General features: G+C 53.6%; 1 protein-coding gene across 2 annotated transcripts in view; it reads left to right on the top strand.

The window, feature by feature from the left end:
• Window positions 1-1,598: 1,598 nt before the first annotated feature.
• SEMA4G (semaphorin 4G) overlaps window positions 1,599-14,335 on the top strand; it is a 29,200-nt gene continuing 16,463 nt past the window's right edge. For both annotated transcript variants that reach the window (XM_066323674.1, XM_066323675.1), the window contains exon 1: window positions 1,599-1,737. The gene's annotated coding sequence lies outside the window, so the exon portion shown is untranslated. The remainder of the gene's footprint in view (window positions 1,738-14,335) is intronic.

The raw sequence follows: 14,335 nt of genomic DNA on the forward strand, positions 1-14,335 counted from the left end.
TGCTTGTAGGAACCTGAGCAGCTGCTGAGGAACTCCAAAGGAGCTGCCCAGAGAGGTCGGGCAATCATTAGTGGATTTAGCTTATTCCTTGTGGCTTAACTTATCAGAATTCCTTTAATTGCTGTTTCCCCCCCAGGCTGTGAAATACCTTCGTGTTTTGCCTGGTGGATGTTTTGCCAGCTTTACTGGCAGGGCCCCTTCTTATCACGTGTTGAAAAGGGCTTTCAGTGCTGGGGAACAGCGTGGGCTGCTGGTGGGAAGGATCCTAGGAAAAGTAAATTCCTCGAAGGGCTTCTCTTTGCGGAGAGGCTTTTCGTTTTGCCTGACCGATGCTTTTTTCAGCCAGCGCTTCCTCGCCTTTGCAGTCAGGAATTTCAAAGGGAGTATTTTATCTGGTATCAAAAGCAAGGCTGGGTGATGAGAGAAGAAAAACATTCGCGTCTTCCCATCTTGATATTTTGTATTGGTTTGGAGGAAGCCAGTCCTATACTTTCAGGCTACTTTTAAGTGGCGTTCGGATAGGTTGTACTTTTTTGACTGCTTCCCTTGTCTGTGCGTGGTTGAGCTGCTGCTAATGTTTCACCTCCTTCAGCTTTCCTGTCACCTCCCAGTTCCCTGGAGGGAGGCCGCAGGGGAGGGGATGGAAACTCCGCTGGAATTGTTCCCTTCGCGGTCATCAAAGCCTTTACCATCAAGCCTAAAGCTTTTCAAGGCAGGTTTGGCCCGTATGGTGTGTAGGGGTGGATGAAGGGGCCATTTTCACACACGCTTGTCGCAGCGCTTCCCTTTGGGTTTGCATTTGCAGCCGAAGCTGCCTGAAGCCGGGCAGGCGATGCTCCTTCCCTCTCGCCGAGAGAAGCAGGAACGGTGAATGGATTTGTGCTGCTTTTGTGCTACGGGGCGAGTGCTTCGCCGAGCAGTGAGCGCTGTGAGCTGGGGCTTGGATGCAGGCTCCGAGGCTTTGCCTCTGGGTTTCAGGCTCTCTTCTCCCGAGGCTGGATGAACTCAGGCTCCCTGAGCAGATGCAGGAGCAGAGGGTCCCTCTCCTCTCTGGACTGACCGCCAGGCTGCAGCTGGAATAAAAACAATAGCTTCAAGCTGCCAGGGGCAGTGGCGGGGAGAGAGGGGCAAAGCATTCAATTTGGTGCTTTATTCACACTGCAGGCTTTTAGAAAGGCAGTGTAAATCACGCAGAGCAGCCATGGGCTCCACAGACATTCAGGCTCTAAGACACGTCGATCTGCATGCTGGAAACTGAGCGTGTCCCCTTTGCCCTAAGCAGGCTGTGAGGAGAGGCCTGCCAGGTGAGGATGCTGAGATGCTGCACCGCATATCAGCTCTCCTCCACCTTCGTGAACTGCTGCCAGCCTCCCCTGTGTACTAACCCATTTTTCCCCCCCCGGTATTTTGTGCTCCGGCATTGTTATGGTAAGGTTTGCGCAACACAATGTGTTTTTCCCTCCAGTTGATTTTCCCTGATTAGCTCATTTTTCCTCTTGCCCTCATTCTGTTTTTTTTCCCGCAGTATGCGAATGCCGTTTGCTGAGAAACTGTGTCAGCCTTCCTCTAATTAAGAGTCTGGCAGGAGCCAGCGCAACAGTAATTTTGGAGATGACGCTTCCAGTTTGGAGCTGACAGTAAGCTGAGGTGCTGCAGCAGGGGCTCGTGCTGGGGATGCAGGAATGTTCTCCGGCTGAGCAGGACAGGGGGACCCACGAGGAGCCTGGTGCACGAGCAGTGAGTACCCTGGGTGCATCTCAGCTTGGGTGTTAAAACTGTGTTCTCTTGAAAAGCAGCTGCAGGAATGGTTAAATCCGTGGTTATATCACAGGTTTAGCCCTTTGTGAGGGAGTCTCTGTGTGTAAAGGACAGGAATAAATTGTAGTGGCCCTCAGTCGGCTGTATCTCTCTGAAATAGTTATAATGTTGGAAAGGAAGATGGAGAGCTCAACAATCAAATGGCCTGAAAAAGGGGCAAATAAGGAGAAGCCATTCAACGGCGCTCTGTAATATGGCTTCAGACTCCATGGTTCTTTTATTAGCAGGAAAGCTCAAAGCAAACAAAAGGAGACGGGAGCTGGGGATCTGCTTGCCTCAGGATGTTGTGGATGCTAAAAGCTTAGAGGTTCAAAGAGCATTTTATGGCAGAAAAATGCAGCAGGGGTCTGTGAAATGAAAGCAGTTCTCCCCGGCTGAGAAAGCTCCAGGTTGCTGATCCCTGGAGGGTGGAGCATGTGCTGGGGAGATATCACAGATGTCTGTCGTGTTCCTTCACCACCTGCAAGGTGCTAGGATTTGGTCCAGTGTGGTTACTGCCTGTATGCCTTATGTGAACAGCTGAGGGATTTCATGTCCTCTCACAGTTTCCGAACTGTCCGTGGTGTCCACCATTGTGTCTCTCCATCCCCTCCTGAGACAGAAGTTGTTGTTGGAGGTGGTGCCAGCCCTTGCTCTGAAGGAGCCTAGTGAGGTGTATGGGATCAAATGTTTCATTTGGCTGAAGAAAACTCAGTGACATTTTTTGATCTTTCTAATGACCCTGTGAGTGAGACTAGGAAAACGAGTTGTGTGGTTCAGGAGCTCCAGCAGAACACAGCCAACCACATGCCAGAGTTAACCTCCTTCCTCTCCCCTCCCACCCCGTCCATAGATGTTTTCAGCTAGGGAGAAGTACAAATAAGAGCAGACGAGGAGTTTTTTTTTGGTTTGGGTGTTTTTTTTTGTTTTTTTTTTTTTTTTTTTTTTTTTTAAATCCTTCCTACGTGGTACCTCTAGAGCACAGTTCAGCATTTTCTCTCTCTACTTGCTGTGTCAGATTTGCCTCTTGGGGGCAACCTCACCCCACTCCGGCTGAGACCAAAGGGAGTTCAAGTGCTTGGGGGCGATGACTCACTGCGCATCTCTCTCTGCCTTTGCGTTATCTGATCATTTTTAGCAATCGAGGTCATAATTTGCTGAAAGGATTTTAGGATTTAAGCCATCGAGGCTGACTGTCGGTGGCTTTTCAGAAACGATGCGATTGGCTCTTGATGGTCCCTTTCCAGGCTTGGAGTCCTTCAAAGTTTTTTCCTGCCTTGGTGTCCTTCAGAGACAAGAGGGTAGCATGGAAGGACATGGGTTTTGTGGTTCTGGTTTAATGGGCAGAACATAAATCTCTGCGAGGAAGATTTACAGTGTTCTCCTGGCTCTTTTGCCTGGTTTGGCTTGGACTGTCAGTAAGCCTATCAGATAATGCTGCGGACACTCTGACTCATCAGGGGAGAGAGCAAAATTACTGCTCCAGCTCCATTTCAGCCCTGAGTCTCCGAGCGGGCGTCTCGAACAAACCTTGTCCACAAAAAATCATTTGCATTTATTTAAAGGGCGTTGAGGTATATGATGGAATAAAGGAAGCATTATTCATGCTTCGTGCTGTGGTTTCTAATGGTACTTTATACGCTGATATGACCTACAAAGCTTGTTGTTTTGTGCCTGCAGTGCTCTGATGTTCTTCCTACCCTGAGGGTCAGAAATGACAAGAAAAAATGATTGTGACGAGCGTCTTGCAAATCCCTGCTCCCTCTCCTTGGAGGTGTCCTTGCCAGGGCACAGCTCAGTGACCTTGCTGACACAGGCAGCAGGGGACGCAGTGTCCTTGTCCAGCCCACAGGACTGAACAGACTGGAGTCTCTGTGAGATCTGAGGGCAAATCCATTTATCCATATCCGTGTTTCACCTTCTCCCCAAAGCACAGGCATGCAGCTTGGGCTGGGCAGGGGGCTTGGCCCAAGCTGAAAGCATGTGGGGCCCCTCCTGTGGAAAATACCAAGGAGGAGGCTGGAGCTAGTGAGGTTACCCATGGACACCAAAGCATAGGGACTACTCCAAAGGGGAGTGCAGGGCCCTGCAGCCTGTGTCTTCCCAGTGAAGGACTGAGTCAGCCCTGCTGGGGCAGCAGCTCCTGGCTCCAGCCAGCCTGGGCACTTGGACAGCAGCAACCACGCAGCTCATTAACCCAGCCCTCGGGCACTCTCTCTGCTGGCCTTGACACTGTCCTTCTTAATAGCTCCTCTTCTTTCCTTTTTCTTTTCTTTTCTTTTTCCCCCTCTTTTAATGAAGGTGAATTAGCTATATGGATATACAGGAACATGAATCAAAGAAATTCAGCTGACTCTCGAACAAACCATTTGTACAGAGATGTGCTAAAGCACCAGGATGTAATGGATGCAACCCGCTCAGAAAGCAGCTAAGGACAAAACTGCTTGTAAGGCATCTCACTGCAGCCTCCAAAAATCTGATTATGTAGGGGGAGGGAAAAAAAAATCAGGTTTTGGAATACATTAACTCAGTTGAACAGCACAGAGAGAAGGTACTAGCAAGAAGCAAATCAATTCCTGAAGGCTGCTGGGAAATTTCCCTGAACTGGAGCTTCAGAGTAAGGCTGGCTGCACTTAGAAGGGTAATGTTTCACCTGAAATATTTAACACTGGCCATTTGAAATGCTCTGTGTGTCCAAAGAGCCCACCAACAATATGCTTACTGAGGAGATTTTAGAGGAACCCTGGGTTCATGCCATGCTGTTGATGGGTGAACCCAGATATTTGCGTTGTTTGATTTTGTTGGGTCGTGGTGTTTTTTTGGTGTTTGTTTTTTGTATGTTTTTGTTTGTTTGTTTGTTTTGTGTTTTGTTTTTGTTTGTTTGTTTTTTAAAAGAAAAGCATGGGAAGGATAAGTTGCTGGCCTCCATCACAGGGAAACAAAAATTATCCTGTAATGAATGCTGGCCTGCTTTTGGGACACGTGCTGACAGATCTGTTGTTAGGAGGAAGATGTTTCCATAGCAAAACTATCATCTTAAATGGCACTGTAATGCAGCAGAGATGCTGTGGTGGCCCCAGGGACCATCTTCCTGCACAATTCTGAGCATCTTTCCAGGGAATATGGGAGAGTGATGGCAGGGGAGATCAGAGCATCTCATGGTGATGCTCCCCACAGCACTGCCACAGCACCAGGGCTCTGCTGGCAAGGCTGTCAGCTCAGCGTTTTTTTGTCTTTTCTGACTTTAACAGAAAACTACAACAAAAAGCAAGCTTGAAACAGCTCCTTTTATCTCTGCAGACAAACAACTTGCTTTGAGCATCATTGTCACTCAGGCTAAATTACTTTTAGATGTTTTTAATGACTGGGTAACATTTTTCAGCTGCTCATTCTGCAGCACCCTGCTGAGGGACAGTCCATCTGTAAAGACCAAGGGCTCCAATATTGTGGTTGCTCTTCCTGACATTCATTTGGCTTTATTATTTGGTACGTGATTCCCTGTGGCAGAGATGTTTTCAGCTAAATTTACAGCTACAAGCTCTTCTCTTTGCATAAAGGGGATCTGTTTCCAAAAGGGTTGGGAGGCTGGCTATGCATGTACAAGTGGAAGGTAAGGGATGGAGAGGAGAAACTCTGGGAGACTGAAGGTGACTGTCCAAATCCTGTCTGCACTGAGGGTGACATTACCGTTGGGCTGGAGGGATTTAAACCCATCATTTATACCTCTACCTTTCACTTTACTTGTGATGCATGGCACGGAGAGCTGTGACTTGCAAAATGATCCCACTGGGGACATGGTTTGTGACATCAGCCATGCAGGCCTCTCAAATCCCTCTCTCCAAGGCAGGCACAGCCTTTGCATTTGTTTCTAAAGGCAACTTCTAAGCCAGTTGCCTTCACCATCTCTGGGTTTTGCAGTGCTTCTGGGAGACTATATTTTTAAATCCTAGCTCATAAATTTTGGAAGCTACTTTCCTTCCCCACCCCCTCGCCCCTATCAAAGTGTCAGAGCTGAAGAAAAACTGCGAGAGTGATGGATGTGCCCGTCTCTGCTTGCCAGTGCTCTGCTGTGTGTGGGGGGGTGTTATTTACTGCGCTGATGGGGTTGTTTCTTCTTTGGTGGCAGAGACAGCAGTTAGGGGTTTGGTGCCTGGGAAGGAGGGGTAGGATGCCCACGGGCCATCCAGGCATTTGGCTGGAGGAGGCAGGGCTGGGAAAGAGGTTGCTTGGGCACAGTGACACAGAGAGCAAAAAGATGAATCCACGGGGACGTGTCTGGTGGCTTGGCCCAGAGGGTGGATGCGGGGGGGCAACCTGCACCTTCCTGGCTTTAGCTATGGGGGAGTGCAGGTTGGCTCACCCAAAAGGGCAATTTTAAGAGCCAACAATCCTATCGCATCCCTGAAGCAAGCCCAGGTATTTGTGTTACTGCTCCAGGCAGTGTGTGGAAGGCACCTGACCTGCCTGTGCTCTCTGGCCAGGCTGGATCGTGCTTTTACTGGGAGCAGCTGGGATGATGGGCAGAGGGGTTGTCATCATCCAGCCCAGCAAGTCACATCTCCTGGAGTTATGCCTCCGTCTCTTCCCTGCCTGCAGCCACCTTCATCATGCTCCTGCCCCAGACCTGGGACAAGACCCCACAATGAGCTTCAAAACTCTATTTTTTTTTTATTGGAAGTCTCAGTGCCTGCGGGCGTTTCCCCCTCCATGGTGCAGGAGGATCCCAAAGCAGCTCCGCCTGGTTGAAAGGCAGGTCAGGACCCTGCCCTCCCGCAGTCTCACCAGCCCTTCCCTGAGGGCACGCTGCCGACAGATCCCGAGCCAGGGAGATGCTTTCCGCTGGCTTAGTGAGGTTTGCAGACAAGCAAACCAAACCCTGCCAGCTCCCTGTGTGAGCGCCTGTCCTCCGTGAACTCCCGTGCGTCTCTTGCAGCCGGGCTTGTGGGAACGGATCGGAGGCTGCTGTGACTCAGCTGCTTCTCCCTTGAGAAGATCTGCCCTGGCACGGTGCTTGGCTCTGCGGCTGGGGCTGCCGGCACCTGGCAGCCTTCATCAACAAATGGCCTTGGGCAGAACATCCCAATTTCCCCTGCCAAGCATTTATGGGAGGAGAAATGCAGCATGTGATCTTGCAGGAAGTCGAGGCAGCAACTCTGTGCTATACTGAGCTGGGGGAAAAAGTCCCATCCCTCCCTGAAGCTGAGCCTTGGGCTGGAGGGGCTGCAGCACAGGCTGGCTCTTCTGGTCTGCCCCTGCCTTCTTCCATCTCCTTATGACTTTCTCAGACAAATTCTTCTGCAATTGTAATTTTCCCTGCTGGCTCTCAGCCTGAAGAAACAGTGGTTTGGAAAGTTTGCTCAATGACTTGAAGGGAAGAGGCTCCCAAGCTTTTCATGCTCTGTGCCCACTGGAATATTTTTTTTCCCGGGGCTAATCTATGGAGCATCACGCTTGGCTTGACGAGTCCATGACGCTCGCAAGAAACAAAGCCAAGCGTGGTGAATGTGTACTCAGCTGCTGGGAAGCCCCAGGTGCTGCTGTCAGAGTCCAGGCAACATCATGGGGTCCTTTCTGTTCCTCTGCTTCACACAGATCGGCTGGCCTGGAATCTGGGTGGGATGCTCCTGCGGTGGGCAAAGGAGACTGGTGAGGTGGTGGGTGCTGGAGCAGTGAGACTCCCCTGTGGTATGGGACTGGTGTGCTCCCCACTGGGCTTTTTTTTCCATGGAGGCAGGTAAAGCAGTAGTGCAGGTAAAGCAGCGTAGCTGAGGGATAGAGGGGCCTGGAGAAAGGCTGTTCTGCTTGTTACTTTCTCATGTCAGAAGGGGAAAGTACCCGTTTTTCCGCTGGTGGTTTTGACTTCATAACAAGCCTCTCTCTGCGGTGTGGGCTGGCATGGACTTAGCCTGAGTTTCACAACTCTTTTGTGGGTTTCGTAAAGCCCCAGCGGCTGGAGCACCGTGATTTTGTAACTCCCAGCTGGCTTTGAAACCAGTCTGGAGAAGAGCTTGAAATGGTTGGATGCCTGCTGCCTCTCGGACCACAGAGGCTGGCAAACCAAATCCCAGATCTGGAGTTTTATCTTACTTTTCTTACCTGGGGCAAGGGAAAGAGAGGCTGCAGGTATCGCTGAGCAGAAGCCAGGCCTGCCTTAGGAAGCAGTTTCCTACCAAAGGCTGAGAATCCTGGTCAACCCCATGGGTTTGATAGGCACTAATGCCCTGTTACTGCTGCAATTCCAGAACAGAGCCCTTTGTGACGTGCTGCTCCCATGGTGTCCACCCTGCCAGTGTGTTTCTAACTTCATCCTGGCGGCTATTTGATGCAGCTAAGTTGTCTGTATTCACACCTCTGTGATCCATAATGAAATCCTCTGTCTGACCAAACCTGGTTCCCAGCAGTGGGAGTGGGGAGCGTGGGGGTCTTCTGAGAGTCACCCCGGACACCTCTGTGTGCGGGACATCCACCAAGGTCTTGAGACAAGAGGGCTGGAGCCTGGGGGCTGGCCTGCATCTGTGTATATTTTGGGACTGCAGGCAGGGTGAGGGTCCCTCGGGGCCCACAACTGGTGCCGAGCTACAACCAAGCCAGACAATGGTTCATCCCCAGCAGACCTTGAGGCACTTGAGGCAGAGCAGTGTCATGCGTAAAGCACCTCAAATCACGTCGCTGTGTGCTCTGAGGGGATCCGCGTGTCCCTCCAGGAAGGCTGCTGGCTGGCAGTGGCTGGGGGAGTGTGTCTGGCAGGGAGCCGCCCCGGGCGCTGCGCTGCAACCTGAGTGCGGGCAGGTCGCCGTCTCCCAGGCTCGGGGCGAGCCAGCATGTGTGCTGGGAGAGCTGATCCGCGCTAATCCCATCAATATTTCACGGTGTCGTGGCCCTGTTATAATTCCTCGCATCATTTGGGATGCTGGCTGGCATGGGGGTGTGGTGCCAAGCGAAACATGAGAGGTGCCATGACTTTGCCCTGGCTCCCTGGGCATCTGAGGGGTGAAAGGGGCTATCTGGGAGCTTTTCTACTCGCTGCCATGGGTAGAGTTGTGTGGCAGAAACAGGTGAAGCCAAAACCGCTGGCTGTCGGCATCTGCCTGGTTTTGCCATGTGCAGGAGTGGTGGGGCTGTGCTGTGCTGGGCAGCTGGCCCATGTACAGAGGGGGCTGTGACATGGCAGAGCCTGCTCTACACGGTCCTCTCTCCGTGGGACACAGTGTTCAAGGAGAAATTAAACAGTAACCAGTCTCTGGGTTGGTGATGAGGGCATGAAAGCACTTCCTTTTCCTAAAGGCTGTTTGGAGTAACAGGGAGAGAGCATTACGGACAAAATCTGGCATGGTTTAGGGGATTGGGGTTTCCCAAGGCACCATGTCATGACTCAAAGGGTCCCTTGCTTTGGGCTGGGATAGGAGTTTTAGGGCTGTAAATCCTATGAGGAGCTAGATGATGGAGCTGGGGTTGTTTAACCTGGAGAAAAGGATGTTATGGGGAGACCATGTCACTCTCTACAGTTGCCTGAGAAGTGGCTATTAGCAAGGTGAGGGTCAGTTTCTTCTCCCAAATAACAAGTGATAGGACAAGAGGAAATGGCCTCAAGCTGCACTAGTGGAGGTTCATATTGGACATCATGAAGAATTTATTCCCTGTAAATGTGTTAAAGTATTGGAATGGACTGCCCAGGGAAGTGGTAGGGTCACCATCCCTGAAGATATTCAAGAGTCGACCAGACATGTCACTTAGAGCTGTGGTTTTGTTGATTACGTGTTGTTTGGTCAAAGGTTGGACACAATGATCTTGGAGATAATTTCCAACCTTAATGATTCTATGATTCTAGAGCTGCCCCAATAGGAAATTCCCCTTCCAGCACCTTCCTGGCCGTGAGCTCAGGTTGAAGCAGGAGCCAGACCTCCCTGCTTGGCAGAACCAATCTGTGGATATGAAGGATGCAAGTATAGGAGAGGATTTGGTCTATTTGGGCTCCTGCTGCCTGGAACCCACTCTGACTCTTGGGAAAGCCATGCAAAGAAGAGGAAGGCCCTGGCCTTCAACCTCATGGAGTCCTAAATTCCTTCAGTTAATCTCATGGGGGCAGCAGAGCAGGCAAAGCTCTGAAAATAGATCTGTTTCCAGCTGCCAATGACTCGTGTTAATTAATTAAAGCCTCGCAAGCTCGGGCCTGTAAAAGCGCAGTGCTGGTCGTGCCAGGCTCGGCTTGCTCTGCACTCATGCACTAATTATCCTACTGCAAGGCCAGCAGCTAACGAAGCTCCAAATTGTGCTGGGTTCGGCTTCCAGCCATGTGGGAGGCAGGGAGTGCTGTTGCAGGATGGGATGGGCACAGTGCTGTGATAAAGGGGAGTTTTGAGCAGCCCTGTCCCAGCCCTGGCACCCCCTTCCCCAGTGCTCATGGACCAGTTCTCCCCATAACTGGCCCCACAGCCTCAAGCTGTGCCTCTGCCAAGGTAGACAATGGGGGCTGGAGAGGCTGTGGAGGACCAGCTGCCTTGCAGCACCCAAACACCCCATACCTAGCTAAGACAGGCCAAGAACATCCCTGCCTGGCTCCCAGTGCGTGGGCCTCCCACTTCCACAGGGTGGGCAGAGGGGTGAGGTAAAGTGAGGCACGGAAGAGATGCTGGGTTTTGCCCAAGGACGGGAGGAAATGGTAATTAGCCTCTGGAGCACACAGGAGGTCACGGTGGGAAGGTAGGGAGTGCTTGAGGAGGTGGGTGGTGTCTGCTCTGAGAGTGGGGACAAGGAATAGGTCCTGGGATATCGTGCTGGGAAAGGGGGTGGCAGCTGCTTGGGGAGTGTGTGCAAGGGTCATAGAGCCATCTGTCATCAAGAGCACTCAGATGAGTCCCCATCTCAGCTGAGACTCATTGGTGGGTGAGGGCTGGAGGGATTCAAACCTCTGTTACCCTCCCTCCCACTTACAGTGTTTGTAGGCGGTAGGATCTTGGCATCAGAGGCCTTGAGAGTGGCATGCTAGTCAGGCTGTCCACAGGAACACCCTGGCCTTGCCATCTTTACTGACACTAAAGGTCCAGAAGCGGATGGAATCTCAACTAGAGTTATCCTCATCCCCAGACAATGCTCAGCAGCCGTAGCACAACCTGCTCAACCTTATGCCCTGCTGTGGGTCTGGCTCCAGGTCTCCAGGAGGTGGAGTTGGGGTGGCCTTTGTCCCCCTCCTGGAGACCCCATCCCTGGGAGAGGTTGGTGTGGAGTAGGGGGGATGAACTGGTATCCAGAGGTGATGGTGCTGTGACTGGGCACCACATGGCTTTGTAACCACCGGCTGGCATCACCAGGCCACCCTGCCAGCTCTGAGAGAGCTGTAATCCAGCACACACACAGGTACAGCATTTCCCCACCTCCTGCTACAGCTGATTTCCAACTGCCCTAGATCCAACCTGCTGATTACACACGGTGTTGGCTCAGAGTTTTGCTTTCAGGAGGCCTGCCACTGCTGTGAGGGGTGAGGAGGGAGGGTTGGCCAGGTGCTGGAAGCTTGCGAAAGGAAAGCAAACACAAGCCTGGACCTGGCAGCTCCTCCACGTGGGAGGAGCTGCAGAAGCCACCCAGGATAAAACGGCTCCACAGAGGGCCCCAGAGAAACCATTACCTGCCTGTGTTTCCAAACAACCTTCCGCCATGCGTGAATGGCGAGACATGTGCTGGGAGCAGAGAGAAGGTGGGGCTCAGTGCCTGACTCAGGCGTGCAGTGCAGGACTCCGGGGTGGCTTTGAGGGGCAAGAAACCTTAGTGAGCACCATGGCACCGGCGGAGGGCTGTGCTGTGCTGACACTGGTGGCTCTGACTGAGGGCTGTGGCATGGTGGTACTGGTAGCATGTGCTTGCTGTGCTGGAGGAATAGGATGACACTTATCCGTGTTCAGTCACGCTTTTTCATAGTCTCAAGTCCACAATACCAGCCCTTTGCCTCCCTGGCTTTGCAAAGGACATTCACAAGGCCCTTTTGGGGGACTGCATCACCCAAAACTTCTGTGCCGAGTGAACCCTCAGCCCATCACCCTACAGAATGGGGGCCGACCAGGGGCTGCACGCGACTGTGCCTAGGGACATGCTTCCACGCAACGCAGGCAGGGGCGGCCCCGCTCCGCTTCGCTCCCCTCCTTCCTCCTCCTTCCTCCTCCTGCTCCTGCTCCTGCTCCTGCTCCTGCTCCTGCTGGCGGCCCCACGCCGGCGGCCGCTGGCTGCGGGCCGTGCTGGCGGCCCCGCGCACGGCGCTGCCGGCAGAGGGCGGTGCAGGGTCCGGCTCGGCGGGGCCGCGCACAGCCGGGCTGCGGAGCCGAGCCGAGCCGAGCCGAGCCCCGCCGCCGCGCCGAGCCGGACCCTGCCCTGCCCTTCCCCGCCCGCGCCTGCTGAGCCTCCGCTCCGCACCAGGCAAGTACCGAGGGACGCGAGCGGCGCCGGCCGAGCCGCCGGGCGGGGCGGTGCGGGTCCGCAGGCAGCGGGGCGCTGGGTTTGGGCGCCGAGAAGGCAGGCGGCGTGCGGGGAGCTGGGTCGTGCGGCTGGGTGCGGGGACTGCGTGCGCACGGCTGGGGCTGGGTGCTCAGCCCACGGGCAGGGGCTAGAGCGGTGTGCTGGGTGCGGGGGTTGAATCGCCTGGTGGGTCCTGCGGTTCTGGCTCGGCGTCGGGTCTGGGTCTGTAGGCAGGGTGTGGGGTTCTGCGTCTCAGCTGCTGAGTCCGCAGGCGGGGTTCGGGGCGCTGAATCCACAGGCAGGGTCGGGTTGTTGGATCTGGAGTGCCGGGTCTTGGTCCGGGTCCACGAGCAGGATTTGCAATGCTGGTTCTGCCTGCTCGGGTGCTGGATCCGGGTGCTGAGTCTACAGGCAGGATCTGGGGCGCTTGTTGTGGGTGCTGCGCACAGGAAGAGGAGCAGTGTTCTGACCTGCTGTGGTTGAAAAAAATGCGGTGGGGGAAACAAGAGGGCAGAACCTTGGAAGCAGAATGTAGAGGGGTTCAGGGTAGTTCTGATGCAGGTGAGGATTTGGGGATGATGAGCAGGAGGGGAGGTGGGATATGCTGGATCTGGTGACAGTGCAGGAGCTTTCTTTGGGGACAGGTTTGAGCTGTGGTGTGAGGTGGGTCTGGGGGACCTGGGTAGGAGTGATGAGGGAACATGCTAGGGGTGTGAGAGAACACGACTGGAGTTGTGGACAGACAGAATACCAGCTCTGGTCAGGGAGGGCTGGATACAGCCCCTTCCTTCCCCAGCAGGCTGTGGGGATCAGGGATCTGTAGCAATGAGAACTGCTGAGGGTGTTTGGGAAGGCTGATCATTGCCTGGGGTTAGCTGGTGTTTCAGATGGCTGGGATGAGGTACTTAAACCGATGCAGGTGGTGCAGTGCAATCCCTGCCCCCCTCTTCTTCCCTTTAGAAATCAGGGGGTGGTCATGGAATGTGGCTTGTCTGAGCTTTGACTCGTCCAGATTCACCTCCTTGGGATGCACTGCTGTGGGGGCTGCAGATGGCCCCCAGACAAAGCAGACTAGGCTGTGCTGGGGGCTTCTCTGTATCTTCGTGCCAATCCAAAGGTAGAAAGTACCTACGGCACTGGAATTTGGGGCTCTCTTTGCTCTCTCCATCAGCGCCCAGATGGGCCAGTGACTTGTGCCTGGCCTTTTAACCAAGAGCATGAAGTGGGAAGGGGAACAACGAAAAGGCTCTTCTGGTGCCAAAACCACCCAGTTTCCTAAGACAAAGAGGCTTCCCAAAATGGATGAGGAGTGCAGCTCTGCTCAGATGCAGGGAAATTATTAATAACAACAGCGGCATTTTTGGTGCTGGTTGGCCTGCCACTGCGGGCTCCGGCGGCTTTCCTTCCCTCTGCGGCAGGCGCTGAACCCCAAACCTGGGCAGGGTGACCATGGCAGCCGCAGATGCTGCGTGTGTGCCCTGCAGGACAGGTCTGTGCTTCATCTTGGTTTGGCCAGGCTTGCTCTGCCCAAAGGGATGCAGCAGGAGAGATCCCTATCAGGACTTTGTTTTTGTGTTGCAACCTGAGGGGGAAAAAAACCCCCAAATCCCAACCGCCCTTTCAGCTCCTGCAGATGAGGCTTTGTTCTCCAGCCCCCCCCATCCCCCCCCCGCCTTTTCCAGCATCTATTTGAACATTTCACCACTTTACCCACCAGGAATGCAGCGGGTTTGCTGGAGCTGGGAGGTTTATTCAGCAAATCTGGCAGGTCATGTGCCAGGAAAAAGCATCCAGGTGTGCTTAGCAAGACTGGTGAGGGGGTCTCTGCTGGCACCCCGTGCAGCAGGGCAGTGGAGATGCAGTGCCAACCTCGCATGGCCGCGTGTGGGGAATTTCCCTGCACTAGCCTGCCGGCTCTGCTTGGCATCTTGATGCAATTTGTTGGGAAGCCGCTCATGTGATGGGTGGTTTTGTGAGAGGGGGCCTGTCCTGGGAGCCTGCTGCCTCTCGGAGGGGAGAGGTGATGCCCCCAGACATTTTTATGTACCCCCCTGACAGTGGTGCTGGATGGGTGCCTGTTCCTGTTCAAAGGTGA

The sequence above is a fragment of the Sylvia atricapilla genome, chromosome 8 (assembly GCF_009819655.1).
Source record: "Sylvia atricapilla isolate bSylAtr1 chromosome 8, bSylAtr1.pri, whole genome shotgun sequence".
Taxonomy (NCBI): domain Eukaryota; kingdom Metazoa; phylum Chordata; class Aves; order Passeriformes; family Sylviidae; genus Sylvia; species Sylvia atricapilla.